This window comes from Emydura macquarii, unplaced genomic scaffold (genome assembly GCF_026122565.2).
Source record: "Emydura macquarii macquarii isolate MOO-44397 ecotype Brisbane River unplaced genomic scaffold, CSIRO-AGI_Emac_v2 contig_1483, whole genome shotgun sequence".
Taxonomy (NCBI): Eukaryota; Metazoa; Chordata; order Testudines; family Chelidae; genus Emydura; species Emydura macquarii.
Genome location: NW_027131620.1, coordinates 8,799,083 through 8,814,235, shown reverse-complemented (window position 1 = coordinate 8,814,235; position 15,153 = coordinate 8,799,083). Strand labels below are relative to the sequence as shown.

Sequence of the window (15,153 nt, the reverse complement as noted above, 5' to 3'; positions counted from 1 at the left end):
CAAGCGAAGCTCTTTGAGTCGCCTTTCATAAGGCAGGTTTTTCCATTCCTCGGATCATCCTAGTAGCCCTTCTCTGCATCTGTTCCAGTTTGAATTCATCTTTCTTAAACATGGGAGACCAGAAATGCACACAGTATTCCAAATGAGGTCTGACCAACACCTTGTATAACGGTACTAACACCTCCCTATCTCTACTGGAAATACCTCACCCTGATGCATCCAAGGACCATATTAGCTTTTTTCACAACCACATCAGATTGGCGGCTTATAGTCAACCTGTGATCAACCAATATGCCCAGACCCTTCTCGTCCTCTGTCACTTCCAACTGATATGTCCCCAACTTATAACAAAAGTTCTTGTTATTAGTCCCTAAGTACATGACCTTGCACTTTCCAGTATTAAATTTCATCCTATTTCTATTACTCCAGTTTACAAGGTCATCTAGATCTTGTTGTATGATATCCCTGTCTTTCTCTGTATTAGCAATAGCAATATATGTCATCCACAAACTTTATTAGCACATTCCCACTTTTTGTGCCAAGGTCAGTAATAAAAAGTTTAAATAAGATCGATCCTAAGACCGATGCCTGAGGAACTCCACTAGTCACCTCCCTCCAGCCTGACAGTTCACCTTTCAGTATGATCTGTTGTAGTCTCCTCTTTAACCAGTTCCTCATCCCCCTTTCAATTATCATATCAATCACCATGTTCTCCAATTTAACTAATAATTCCCCCCTGTGGAACCGTATCAAATGCCTTACTAAAATCTAGGTAAATTAGATCCACTGCTTTCCCTTTGTCTAAAAAATCTGTTATCTTCTCTAAAAAGATCAGGTTGGTCTGGCACGATCTACCTTTTGTAAAACCATGTTGTATTTTGTCCCAATTACTGTTAACCTCGATGTCCTTAAGTACTTTCTCTTTCAACATTTTTTCCAACACCTTGCATACTACCGAGGTCAAACTAACAGGCCTGTAATTACCCGGATCACATTTTTTCCCCTTCTTAAAAATAGGAACTATGTTAGCAATTCTCCGGTCATACAGTACAACCCGAGTTTACAGATTCATTAAAAAACCTTCGTAATGGCCTTGTAATTTCACGTGCCATTTCCTTTAATATTCTTGGATGGAGATTATCCAGGCCCCCCATTTAGTCCCATTAAGCAGTTCAAGTTTGGCTTCTATCTCGGATGTGGTAATTTCCACCTCTATAGCCTCAATCCCAATAACTCCCCGCCACTATTCCTAAACTCTTCATTAGCCTCATTAAAAACGGAGGCAAAGTATTTGTTTAGATATTCGGTCATGCCTAGATTATCCTTAACCTCCACCCCATCCTCAGTGTTTAGTGGTTCCACTTCTTCTTTCTTTGTTTTCTTCCTGTTTATACGGCTATGGAACCTTTTACTATTGGTTTTGATTCCCTTTGCAAGGTCCAACTGTATTTGGTTTTGGCCTCTCTCACTTCATCTCTACATGTTCTGACCTCCAAGAGGTAGCTTTCCTTGCAGATCCCTCCCATCTTCGACTCCTTGTAGGCTTTCTGCTCTCTCTTAATCACCTGTCTGAGATGCTTGCTCATCCAGCTTGGTCTACAACTCTTGCCTATGAATTTTTTCCCGTTCCTTAGGATGCAGGCTTTAGATAGTTCAGCTTGGAATCTTCTGTGAATATTGCATTCATTTTGCATTGTATTAATTTACACTGTGCACTTTAGTGCTTTCATAAAGCAAGTGAAATGGCCTGGAGATTAAAGCACAATTTTTCAAAGTAATTCATAACTTTGTAGCTAATTTACATGTGCACTTACAATAAGTGTGATGCAGATCATGTAACTGCATATGTAAATAGTCAATGGCTGTAACCAACAGGTGCAATTACATGACTTGCATTTGTATTCATGATACTTTTTTTTTATGCAAGTTAGGCTTAAATTTTTATACTCATGCAATTTTAACATTTGAGTCTGAATTTACAAAGCTGCCTCTGCTCTTTGATGTGCAAGAACTACATTTTTATGATTTATTTGCCATTTATGTTTAATGTTCCACAGTATTTTGGACCAGATTTTCAAAATATTTAAGGGTACAATTACAATCCCCATGTGTGCAAACTAGGCAACTGCATCTGCAAATGACATTGTTTGCACATGCACTTACCTGATTATCATGAATAATCAGGCATTGAGGCAGGAATTGTTTCTTTTCTATGCTTTTAGTGTTCTGCACAATACGGGGCTATTATATTTACTGCTAACAATAATGAAAGTTAGTTGCACACACAGATTAGGTTCTTTGAGACCCCTTTGTGTGCCTAAACTTTGGAAAAAAACAATCCTTTTATCTTTTTACTGTTGGCTTCCTGGACAACTCACCAGGAAGAAGCAACTTACTAAAATGCTGTTAGCATGGTGCCTAGACCCTGGCAGAACTGCTCTTCTGCTATCAGCCTCGTTACTTATTACTTCAAAGTTCTTTTGTCAATTTAATCCTTTTTTTTTAATGCTTGAAGTAAATATGCTGGCAAAACCTTGTGTTTCTGCTGCTGCAAAGTGATTTCTAGTCTTCTACCTGCTCTTTAGATTCCATCTTCATCTACTTAATGGATGACATTATCCATCTTTCTCGATCACATTATTTAATCATACCAAAATGCCAATGAGTTGGCTACATTTAAAGCCAATGCTACCCTGAACTAGTAACAAGCAGCAGCAGTTTGTCTGGAGTTGCATAGATCAGGTTGTACAGCTGGAAATAATCCTTAATTGATTTGGGTGCAATTACATGACTTGCATTTGTAATCAAATATATCTTTTTCTGAGATGGGGCAACGAGATTTGCATTCAGCATTCAAAGGTGTAGGCATACCATGGATTTACAGTGACATTATGATATTTTCGAACTTTTTATCTATTGCATTCCCAGTGGTTCCAACATGGTTAGCTTTTTTGACTGTCTCTGCACACTGAGGAGATATTTTCAGAGACCTATCCACAATGACCCCTGATCTCTTTCTTGAGCGGTAACAGCTAATTTATGTATAGCTGAGATGATGTTTTTTAGTGTGCGTCAACATTGACTTTTATGTGCCATTTTGTTGCCTAGTCACCCAGTTTTGAGAGATCCCTTTGTAACTCTTTGCAGTCTGCTTTGGATTTAACTATCTTGAATAATTTTCCGTCATTTGCGAACTTTGCCATTTCACTGTTTACTCCTTTTTCGAGATCATTTATGTTGAATAGCACTGGTCCCAGTACAGGTCATTGGGGGACCCCACTATTTACCTCTCTCCATTGGGAAAACTGACCATTTATTTTGTTTCTTATCTTTTAACCAGTTACTGATCTAGGAGAGGACCTTCCCTCTTATCCCAGGACTGCTTACATTGTTTCAAAGCCTTTGGTGAAGGACCTTGTCAAAGGCTTTCTGAAAGTCCAAATACACTATATCCAGTGGATCGTCCAGGTTTATTAACATCAAAGAAGTCTAATAGATTGGTGAGGCATGATTTCCCTTTACAAAAGCTATGCTGACTCTTTCCCACCAAATCGTGTTCATCTATGTGTCTGATAATTTTGTTCTTGACTATAATTTCAACCAGTTTGTCTGGTGCTCAAGTTAATTTTACTGGCCTGTAATTGCCAGGATTGCCTCTGGAGCCTTTTTCAAAAAATCAGCATCACATTAGCTATCCACCAGCCATGTGGTACAGAGACTGATAGTTAGTAATTCTTCAATCTCATAACTTGTCAAACCTTGGGTGAAGAGTACAGAATGATCCTGGTGTGTGACTCCTATTGATAGCAGCAGGAATTGAGTCAATAGTTGGAGAATGTGGTATTGCTCTTAAAATCCAGATGAAAGGTGATGAGGTTGTATCCTGGGATGCAGATTTCTCAAGCAGATTGAGAACCAAGACGAGGACAAACTGCTAGAAAATCTCTCAAGGGAGTTCTGAAGTCCAGATAATCTATCAGGAAGGATGCTATTATTTTATATCTACATAATGCATTGTTTATGTGGGTTAGCACTGCCACCCCCTATGCACAGCAATGGGAGAGACAGCCAGACAATCTCGTAATGGAGAGGGAAACCTGTGCTAAATGTAGATATGAGTTTTTCCTCTACTTGCTTCTTACTGCAGCTATCTTGAAAATATTTGATATATTCATCTGAAAGTACATAGAAGAAAACAGCAACTCTTTGCTTTTGTGGGATTGCATTGTGGCTCTGAGTATAATCACCCACCAAGCATGCCATAAGTGATAACTACAGTAATAAATATGTAAGCTGATGTGGGTATGTCTGTAACAAACACTTTTAGAAAGACAAATGAGCATCATTTTTAGCCAGTTAATATTTAGCATCATGTAGTATAAATCTAAGGAGCCATGAGAATTAGTTTGCAACCAAGAATCTCATATCAAAAGTACATTTTTGGTACTATGTGCACAGCTGATGGCTCCTATTGCATTACAAATCCTTCTATTGTGCCTTTGGAAAATTCAGATGACACTGGCTAACACTGCCTACAGTATATACTGTGTGTGAAGGTCAGTACTGAATAATACATTTGCCCTTGAAATGGGAACAAAAGGGTTATTTTGATCGCTTATTAAATCATGGGCAAATCTCCTAAATTCAGAGAACCAGCTTACATAGCAGGAGAACATAGAAAGTTTATGGCTGTATTGATTACATGGCTTTGCAGTTTCCTTGTGCAGCTGGGCTTTTTTGGTTAGAGGAATGACTCATTGCAGGAAAGACAAGGGCTGACAATGGTGAGAGAGTTCTAGATGCCATATAGTGTACAAAGTATCAATCCATTATATTCTGCTCTCAGTTGATTAAAGTCCTTCATTAGTCCATGCTCAATCAATTAAGCCTGTACAGAAATTCTTATTGTGTCGCTGTTCCCTTTGCTGACAATAAAAGTATCTAATCCCTGATTAAACTCACTGTAATAATTCAGTCCTTTTAAGGGTACAAAACAGATCGTCCTCTACAAGTGTCACCTAAGGCTTTGATGATATCATTAAAATACGCTCCAGCGGACAATGAGGGATCTCCTACAGTGCACACTCCTTAGTCCTCAGTGCTCCTATTCCAAATTTATAATTGCTATCCGCCAATCTAGATCAAACCCAAAGTGTCTCCGTTCCTCCTGTGCACTCAAAGCTGAACACACTGAGTCAGCCTGCGCTGGAGTGAAATGAGTATAAAAACTGGTATTGACCCATGATTATCTGAATCACAAGCAATTTTTTTTCTTAAAAATGTGATCGATTATAATTTCAGAGCATTGTATGCTGATATAGCAGGATAAATCTCATCAATACCAATGGCCATCTTGGTTTAGCAATGCATCCCAGCACAGTGCTGAAGATGTATCCCTATATTCCCAATCCAGCTACAGGGTCAACTTCTCCTTTGAGTTACATCTCTGAAAACCCATGGAACCAAGATTATGAAATACCTATGGAGAGCAAGTTTTGACTGTGTAAACATGAATCTTGCACTGGAATCCTGATGTAAAAGAGTTACCCTCAGCCCTTTAGGGAAACAAGCACACCACTTGATGCATGTATTAAATCAGAACCAGCCAACACAGCTTGAATTTAGCTATTAAAGTCACTTATGCAATCTACAGATCAAGCAACTGTAGCAGAAATAATCTGAAAAATACTTTCGAACATAAATTCAAGAAAACTAAGTCTTTCATGGCGTGGAACAACTTGCAAATGAAAAAACAAGGCAAAATTCTGTCAAATAAATTACTCATTAGGAATTAATTGCCCGGTTGTAACGAAGGACAGGGTGTCCAACTAAAACTATGAATGCTTTAAAAATCCATTATCTATATGTGAATGTTAATAAATCAATTTTAAATAGTCACATTAATTAATAACAACTACCAACGTTTATTTCCCTCCTGACCAAGAAAACAAAGCACACATTCCTGGAGCACCTTAGCTGAATCGTATAGCCTTCTGTGAAGATTGCATTAAATTTTTCAAGGCAGCATCAATCACAGGAACAAATTCTATTTCTTTCAAAAAAGATATAAAAAAAAATAGATAAATCAAAAAGTGAGAACCCAGAAAGAAAACATTCTCTTTATGCCTTTCATAGTCTTTCAATGTCACACATGGCGGCAGCTCTCAGGTACTATCTATTAGATCATTTTTAGTCTACCTATTATGTGAGCTGTGTTAGCGGGAGGAAAAAAACCCAATGGGTGTATTTTAAGATAAAAGCAAAAACATTAAAACACAACATTTTGAATGCATGCCAATGTCTGCATCAGAGACATTATGGGCCAACAACATTCAAAACCAACCAACACAAAATCTGTATTCACAGCCTGATACATTACGGCAGGAAGTGCCAGATTTAATGTATGCAGCTGTTGTTTAGTCCCAGTGGTAGGGTTGGAAGATTGGCAGTGGTGCATCCCAACCCCCAATGATTCATTCTGCCGCCCAAATCACACAGATATCCACTAGTCACAGCGATCCAGTGGTATATTTTTATGTTTAAAATAGTGAAGTGTCCTGTTGAGCGGGCATTGGCAGTATTCAAGCATCAGATGTCTGCCATCTGTGGACTCTAATGGGCCAGATCCTCAGCCGATGGAAATCTGTGGAGCTGTATTGAAGTTAGTGGGGCTGTGTTGATTTACACAGGGTGAGAATCTGGCTACAACATGAGTGAATGCACCCTTATCTTCCATTTATTTTTTCCACATTTTTTCAAATCTATTTTAACGGCTTACATTTGGGGGGAGGAGGAGAGAAGGCAGCTTCTTGTAGAATTAATGGTTTCATGTGATATTTAAACTGAGCCGACAGGCCTATCTCCCCCCATATTTAGAAGTGAAACCTGGGTTTTGTTATTGAAGTGACTTGGAAAAAATCACGGCCCATAAATACAAATGAAACACAAGTGGAGTGGTACGCAGGAAGGCTGCTAGCTTGTTACCTTTACAGAGAGCCATTAACTGTGTTCTAAAAATAACCAGGATTGCATCCGTACTCGGTTTGCTAGTGAGACAGTCTGCTGCCACTCCAGCTGCATTGTGCGATACTCGGATGTTTTCCTGCTTGTTAGTACAAGCTCATGGGCAGCAGGGAGTGTCCAGGTCAAAAAACAAAACATTAGTTACAGTTGATTGCGCCAGATCCTTAGCTGCTGTAAAATCAGGGCAGCTGCACTGTCATCATTCCTGTGATGCCAATACACACCAGCTGAGGATCTGTCCCATTAGTTCCAATGTCAAGATTTATTTACAGTGGGACTACTTCAGCTGTTGAAGTGCTACAGAAACAGTAACTGATGCACTAGAACCACACTTGTGCTAAAGAAAAGATCCAGTTTTCCTTCTTGAGCTAGAGCTCAGGAACATACTGAAGCATTTATTTTTACACTTTGACTGTAAAGTGAATGTGGATTGTTAAAAAGCATTATGTAAAGCTTCCGTTGTATACCTTAATCAGTGGCATTTTGCTTCTCCCTCAACTTTAAGGTCTAAAGGGACATGTTAAGGACTGAAAAAAATCAAAGGCTGCATGAAGAATTGTTATGATGCTCTCTTGAAGACTGATGAGAATATGACTTTGATTTAGAAGAATTCACTAATACAGGCTCATCACTGTTTTTAACAAATTAGCTTTTAGGCAGAGTTACAGAAAATATCTGGATTTAGAGTGCATCACTCCCAACAATCACATGGAACCTTGAAACAATATTTTATTTAGAAAAAGATGTGACCCAATCAAACAAAAAATTTACTTTAACATTTTATTTTCTGCTGGTTAAAGGGAGCAACTGAAAACCTGGCTAGAGCCAGGCATATTTAAGAGTCCTCCAAAAGCCCAGCTAATCCACCCACATCACAAGTACATCTGTGGGCATCTCCAAATGGCGGTTACCAGTTATACCAGATCATGGAGTGATTTTGTGCTGTGGACAAATGTTCACTCTGGTCTACAGTAGAGATCACACTCATCGTCACTTTTGACTTATCAGATTTCAAAGCTCCAAGGAGTAAAGGCTAGCAACATCGGTTGCTTAACTCACTGTGCTATCGAGCCCCTTTGGAAACCAGATGACTTTGCAACATGTATTTCTGTGATCTTTCTAAAGCACTGCTGTCCATAAGTAGTGCCTGAAGCAGTGTCAGACATTACTGCTGGTGTTTTAGCGAAGGCTACACCCCCCCACCTACAGTCAGATCTATGAGAGTTAGAGAGAGGGATGCACCAACGGGGAAGGTTCAATCAGAGCCCACAAACACACTACGCTTTGTGGTGGTAACTGAGTTGCTCTGCTGACCTCCATGCTTGTGACTGCCTGGGGTCTGGACCACCACACCTTTTGGCCAGTAGTCCTCCATCTTTTCTAATGGTGGGAAGCCTATTTCATATGGTAATAGGAAACACAAGCCACAATGATAGGATCAGGCCCAGAGTCAGATTTCTGTTTTGTAAACTTTGTAGAACAAAAGAATTCAGGAGACCGTAGAATCTCAAACCTGTTTTCATCTCACAGCCCCTCAGAGCCACACATATGCAGTGTTCTGCATAGAGTTTCAAAGAATTCAAAGAAGAAATCAAAGGGCCAGAACATCAGCTCATGCATATTGACATCACTGGAGCGACACTTGTTTACACCACCTGAGGATCTGGCCCCAAACTTCCAGCAAAGGGTTATGTAACTTGTTTATATAGTTGAGAGTAAGAGTTTTTGGAGACAGAAGAGACAGCTTGTACATCCCCATGCCTAAAAGTGAACCAAAATAGAATGCTCTTGAAATAGCAATGTAATAGCAAGCTTAGACTCTTATGTTTTACTCTTCTAACTGCTGGCTGGCAAGCTCTGTTTTATGCAGCCTTTATAGAAAACCTTAGGTCATGTGAGCCTTACAGGAGAAACTGCCCATTAAGAGCCACCTGCACCTAGATGAGAAGGTATCCAGGGATCACACTAACCTCAGTGCAATGATTGTACTTCTCCTGGGATTTATGCTTGAATCCTTTACCAGCACAAGCCTATTATTTTAGCGTCTCCAGAGAAGCTGCACAGTGAGCTGATGGTGAAAGGTTTTATGCTGTAACTTCCAAAGCTTTCTTGGTCAGTGGCTGCCACAGTTCCATTCTTTCAATATTCCCCCTGTGTGTCCAGGTGCCACTCCTGTACAAATACAGCACTATTTGGCCTGGCGTTTAATAGGTCATACTGGACCTCATTTGTCACTTTCACATACAGGAAATGCATAAAGACTTGGGTCCCTTGTACACTGCACTTCACTCCAATTGAGATGCATAGATTTGGGCCACAAGTTTATGAACGCCCACTTACTAGTCCCTCCCCCGGAACGGTAGTTAGGGAGTAGGCAGAGGGAGGTGGAAACGAGCCACAGCTCTGCCCCTACACAGTGGCCCAGTACATCTGTGCCATCACAGGCACGTTGTAATTTGCTGCCGTTGTAAGCCAGCTACAGATTACTATCCCCAATCCCACAAAGCAAGGGGGAGCAAAGACGGAGTTGTGCTTTGGAGGGCTGGGTAAGGCACAACCTCTTCTGGGGTGATGGCGCTGATACTCCAGGCCTAGGTCAGCACCAGGCCTACAGGCACAATCTAGCCTAAAGTTAGTATATATTCATATTCCAAGGAATAATTCAAATAGTCATTTAGGGTCCAATTCTGCCTTCTGTTCTCCTGCCAAATATTACCTTTACTGTGCACACATTTCTGTTGTGTAGTGAGGCACTACTAGTGTCATTATGGCTGAATTGCTGCTCAAAGAAAGTATATCTTGTATTGCATTGCACTGAAGTATAGTATTCCCTTCCAACGTGGAATTTGATGTGTGTACACAAAATTTAGGCTATTATCCATAAAATCTCCCACAACAGGATTGTTCTGCTGCACCAATAGTTTTACCCATTTCCAAATGATTATTAAAAGCATTACCTTGTTCATTGATTTAGATTCTTTTAAAGACCGTCTGATTCTGAGCTGGCCTTGGTGCTGAATATAGATCTGTTCTTTTTTTAAAGGATAGCATAAATGACTGTCAAGTCCTCTCAATATGAATTGAAGGAGACATCCATGGTAGTACATATTATGTTGATACTTTTCAATCTTAATCCTAATATGTCCAATTCCACACTGCAAAATTCCCCTGGGATTTTCGTGTGAGGGATCCAAGAAGGACTCCTAGGCAACAAACTATAAAATGAGAAAATTGGACAATTCTTGTCAATCTGACCTGGACGTATCTGTATATTTATTTTACAATATCAGTCAATCCTCCATAATTGCAATAATTCTCACAGCTTTTAATTCTCATAGCAATTGAAACATGTGACAGACTACATTCCATAAGACAAAATCATTTCATATGGTCATTTGCACATGTGATCTACGTTAAGATTGTCACAACTGCATGCATATGAATTCAAGCACCCACTGATTTCTAACTGGTTGCTTTCTTGCTAGATAACCACAGTTCCATGTGAAAAATACAATAAATGCACATTTGAATTATGCATACAAATGCGGGCTAATGTTTACATATGTACTTACAAAAAACCCTCCTCCTCCTGAAGTCAATGACAGTTGTATAAAGCCCCGTGCTAGCCAGTACTAAAGTGAGCCCCAAGAATGCTTCAGGTTACACCAGCTGTAGTGAAGACTATTAGAAACTACAAGAAGTTTCTTGTATGTATTTGCAGGATAGAGGAAAAATACAGCATTGTAACAATTAAACCCTAACCTTTCAAGTATAGTCTAACAACGATACAAATCCACCCCAAGAAGCTGGTTAAAGCACATTAGTGGTCAGCAAGCACTGAAAATCATTACTGTTCTGTATGTGGTCATATTATTCCTGGCATTCAGCCAGAATGAATCTGGCTTTGCTATTTCTTGGTTTACACAAGTTATTCTACCAGCCTTAAATGCACAGTTGCTAATTCATGGGCTTTTAACCTTTTCAAACTTCGGTCAAGTGGGATTTCCTTGTGTGCTTGAATGTTTCTGCTTGAAGGTGAAAGGAATACATTTGGGACATCTGTCAAAACATGGATGAATAATTGATGGATGAGGATATATATTTTATTTGTATGGTATTTTATTTGCATGGGTTACATAAACAGATGCAAAAGTTCCTAGCAAGGGAATTAATATTTTGATTTTAAATGAGACAGCAATGTTGGAGTAACAGCTAAAATGATGGAATTATATCTTGCCATTGCAAAAATAACCAAACTATTGTATGATAACTTCTCTTTATTCTCTCAAAATAACTAAAGGCCGGCTCCTGTTCTTGTTGAAGTCAATAGTAGTAATATAAAGCCTTATTACAGAACATAAGAACTACTTGCATATAGTTAATTTAGGGCCAGATTGTCCCACCCTTTCTCACAGTAAGTAGTATATGATTCTGTAATCCCACTAAAGTCAGTGGAACTATACATAGCGCAAGATACAACTCAAGGTAGAGCAAGACTGGCAGAATCTGACCCTTCTATTAATTACAGCCCCCTCCTCCAAAAACACCAATGTTAGAAAAACATTAAGGTTGCAAAGTCAGGTACTCAAAAGTGTGGAAATTACAATTAAAGCTGCCTGGGCAACCTTAATTTGCTCCTTTGCATGTGTGCATTATGACAGTCTTTGACTATATGATCACATATTATTCCTACCCCCCTCCCCCCCACAAACCACAAATCTTTTATAAATTCTGGGGCAACCTGTGAACTACAGCATTCACAGCTTGCAGCTATTGATCATACCTTACTTCCTGCCCATTGTATTCATTTTGGATTACAGAAGTGACTGGTAGAAAGTCAAATCTGTGAAATTGTTTGCAGACAAGATTACTGGGCCTTATTTTCCCTCACACCAGTTAAGAGTTAGGTGCAACTCCACTTAACAGCACAGCAAAATGACAATATGGCATAAGAGTGGTTGCACTGTGAAGCACAAGCCAGTGAATGGAATGGACAATAGTATATTATTTAAATAGGTACTTTAGAAATGTCAAAGACAAAGGAAGAATGTTGCGCCTTTTTCATTCTTTCCCTCTTATGGTGATTGTTAAGCCTGAAGAAGAGTCTTCATGATTAAATCGCCTAATGACTATGTTAGTGACCCACGGCAATTGCCTACAAGTATAGTGAATTTGTAAGGCGTACCAGAAGATAAAAGCTCCAAGAAGAAACAGGCATTATTGAAAAAGTGAGGCAATAGATGGCTTTTATGCAAATTAAAAAAAATTAAATCCAAATTCTAGCTAAATCAAAAGAAACAAAGAGGTGGGGGCCATATGATGTGTATACAGTGTAGAGTCCTTTAAGATGTTTCCAGGAATACACTGATGGCATATCAGAGTTACATCTGATCCCTTTTTCTGCTAACTGCTATATACATTTTTCTAATTTGGAATGAATAAGTGTTCATTACTGAGGTAGCTAACGTAACAGTGCAAGCACTTTAAATACAACCAAATGAAAAAGGTTTTAGAAAACAGAAATGTCTCTTTAGGCCGGTGATAATCGGAGAACAAAGCTTTTTTATTCTGCGGTCTAAAAGTAATCTCATAGAGATAACTACCAGTTTTCTGGTCTAAAGGAGTAATTGTTCCAGTCTTCATTAATGTGCCTCTTTATGCAGGTATTCATTAAACCCATAGAAGAAAGTCAAAATTAAATCCAAAAACCATTTAGAAGTAAAGTTTTTCAGAAATGCTGAACAAGTTATATTAGATACTTCATTAAATCATTTTGTGAGGGATTTCTCAAATGCCAATTTTTCCTGTCTTCGTATGTTTTTAAAATGTGTACTGCTTTCTATTTTAGGCATTCTTAAGGTGTATTTTATTGGAAAAAGACGGTACTGAAACATTATACACACACATCTGATGGCGCCTAAAAATATGTATTGGCAGATGCCAGTCAGGTAGCTGGGAACCTCTCTAAACACCCTCCTCCCCTTCCCCCAAACCTGCAAATCAGACCTCTGACCATCTAAATTGGGTGCATGCCCACAATAAGTTGCTTGTTGAACAGAGTGAGTGTAAAACCTGAGATGGAGGCTGAATCTCTCTCTCTAGAATGGGGCATGTGACTGCAAATTAACTAGAGTTAAGTAAAAAGGAAGATCCTTTTGCAAAAGTTGAGAGCCTTTTTTTCTATTGCCTGGTAAGTGTTCTTCAGCATAGTTGCAAGGAACACTGCATGACTTGGATCAAGGCTCATACATTTGCACCAGCAACAGTTTTGACTCCTTTCACCTTATATACAACCCAAAGATACATCCACTATTTGCCAAAAGATTTGCCACAGGTATCCTTTAGCAGATTAGGTGCAGGCAACACCTGATGCTATTTGCCCATCCCCAAGAGATAAGCTTACATGAAGGATATTTGTTTCCTAGCACTTTACTAAACTCACTCAAAATATATTTGCACAGAATATTAAGCAAAAACGTTATTCCCCAATACTGCAAAGTTCCTTTGTAAGAAAGAAAAGCCAAAATGTATCAGGGGATTTCAGCTTATTAAGATCTTTTAGGGTATGAACTTGCTTTAGAAATGATTTATTCCATTTAATTAATGTAAATTGCCAGGGGTACTGGAGACACACAGTAGAGAGTTCTAAATCTCCTGCAGACACCCAAACTGAAAAGCCTGGCTTCCATAAATGCTGGAAAGTTTCCTTTTATTTAATTTGTTATCATGGAAAACCTGACACTAAACCAGTTCAAATCGTTTTGGGGTATTGTTTATGACCAGCAGCATAAAGTATTTCCCTTTCATATTGTTGCTGCTTTTGTCTTCTCAGAATTGTACAGAAAGTTTGACTGGTATTAGTCTCAATCATCCATTTTATGAGCCTCTTCCGTCATATCTGCATCCATGCTACACAGCTCCACAGTCACTGACCAGGACAGCTAATCTGAATAGTATGCAATCAAGTTTTCTAATAGGGGAAAGTCTTTTCTTCAGCATAGTTTGAAGGCTTAGGCCAAGTTTTCAAATCGTGGTGCCTGAAATTCCAGCATTCAGGTGGATTTAGGCCCCAGATCAGCAAAGCACTTAAGCACATGAGGAGTCCTGTTGATTTTAATGAGACTACTCACATAATTAAAATTAAGCATATGCTTAAGCACTTTGCTATATCGGGGGGTCTTTGTGGCCCAAATACAGATGGGGTGCTTAAACTTCAGGCAACTACATTTGAAAGCCGGGCCCTCAGTTACCATGTGATTTCTCAGGACAGATCAGTACAAGAGAAAAAGTTATGTGCATATTACACACAGAAGGAGGGACAAATAGCGATATATTAAAATATAGCATAAGACCATTTTAAAAAAAATATTCTGGAAAATGGCCAATACCTTAAATGTGTTTTAACAGAACACACACTTTCCACTTGCATATTCCTGGAGTAGCAGCACTTTTCTTTCTTCCACCTCTTTGCTTCCCCTGCCTTAGTCGATCATCCATTGTTATGAGCTAAGGCTCAACCACCAGCCCAGTCGTAGCTTCCCTCCATCAGGAATTATCCATTTGGCAGCCAGTTCTGCAAGGAGAGGAAAATTGTAAAATGGCTCCACAGCCGTCTCTCCTTGAGATCCATAGCAGACTGGGAAACATTAAACTTGGCCACATGTGCCTGGGAGGTTATAACAGAGTATTTACTGAGTAGCAAGTTAGATCAATGACCTGAGAGAAGGGGCAATTGATAACCTGAACAAGATCTCATCACACTAACAAGCTGTGAAATAATGGAGAAGGATAATATTTAAAAAGGACACAGCGTTTTGAAATTGCTTGGAAAAAAAAATCCCTGTCACTGCATTTATTCCACAAAGAATTGTATTTATTCTATGGAAGAATTTTAAAGTTGTCTTAACAAAAACAAAAAACCCACGACCATACTAAAGGTTAAACTCCCATGTTTCAGTGTAAACTACACCTATACATGGGGATTAGGTGTGCAAGATCATACCTGGAAAATACAAGTGTCCTTAACTGGGCATCACCTTTGTGTAACATTCACTTAAGGCATGGTCCAAAGCTCATTGAAGTCAATGGAAACTCTCCAATTGAATTCAATGGGCTAAGGACCATGCCTTT

General features: G+C 39.1%; 1 protein-coding gene and 1 long non-coding RNA gene across 9 annotated transcripts in view; one reads left to right on the top strand and one right to left on the bottom strand.

Annotated features, from left to right (window-relative positions):
• Window positions 1-15,153, top strand: part of PHACTR3 (phosphatase and actin regulator 3) — a 156,878-nt gene that overhangs the window by 21,497 nt on the left and 120,228 nt on the right. The window lies entirely within an intron of this gene.
• The window catches only part of LOC137157045 (uncharacterized), a 34,992-nt gene that overhangs the window by 1,241 nt on the left and 18,598 nt on the right, over window positions 1-15,153 (bottom strand). Inside the window, exons 2-4 of one of the 2 annotated variants that reach the window (XR_010920983.1) lie at window positions 14,412-14,596; window positions 9,981-10,238; window positions 5,920-6,052 (exon numbers count right to left, since the gene is read on the bottom strand). This is a non-coding gene — a long non-coding RNA (uncharacterized lncRNA). Of the gene's footprint in view, window positions 1-5,919; window positions 6,053-9,980; window positions 10,239-14,411; window positions 14,597-15,153 lie in introns of those variants that run through there. The other variant, XR_010920984.1, reaches the window with a different exon arrangement.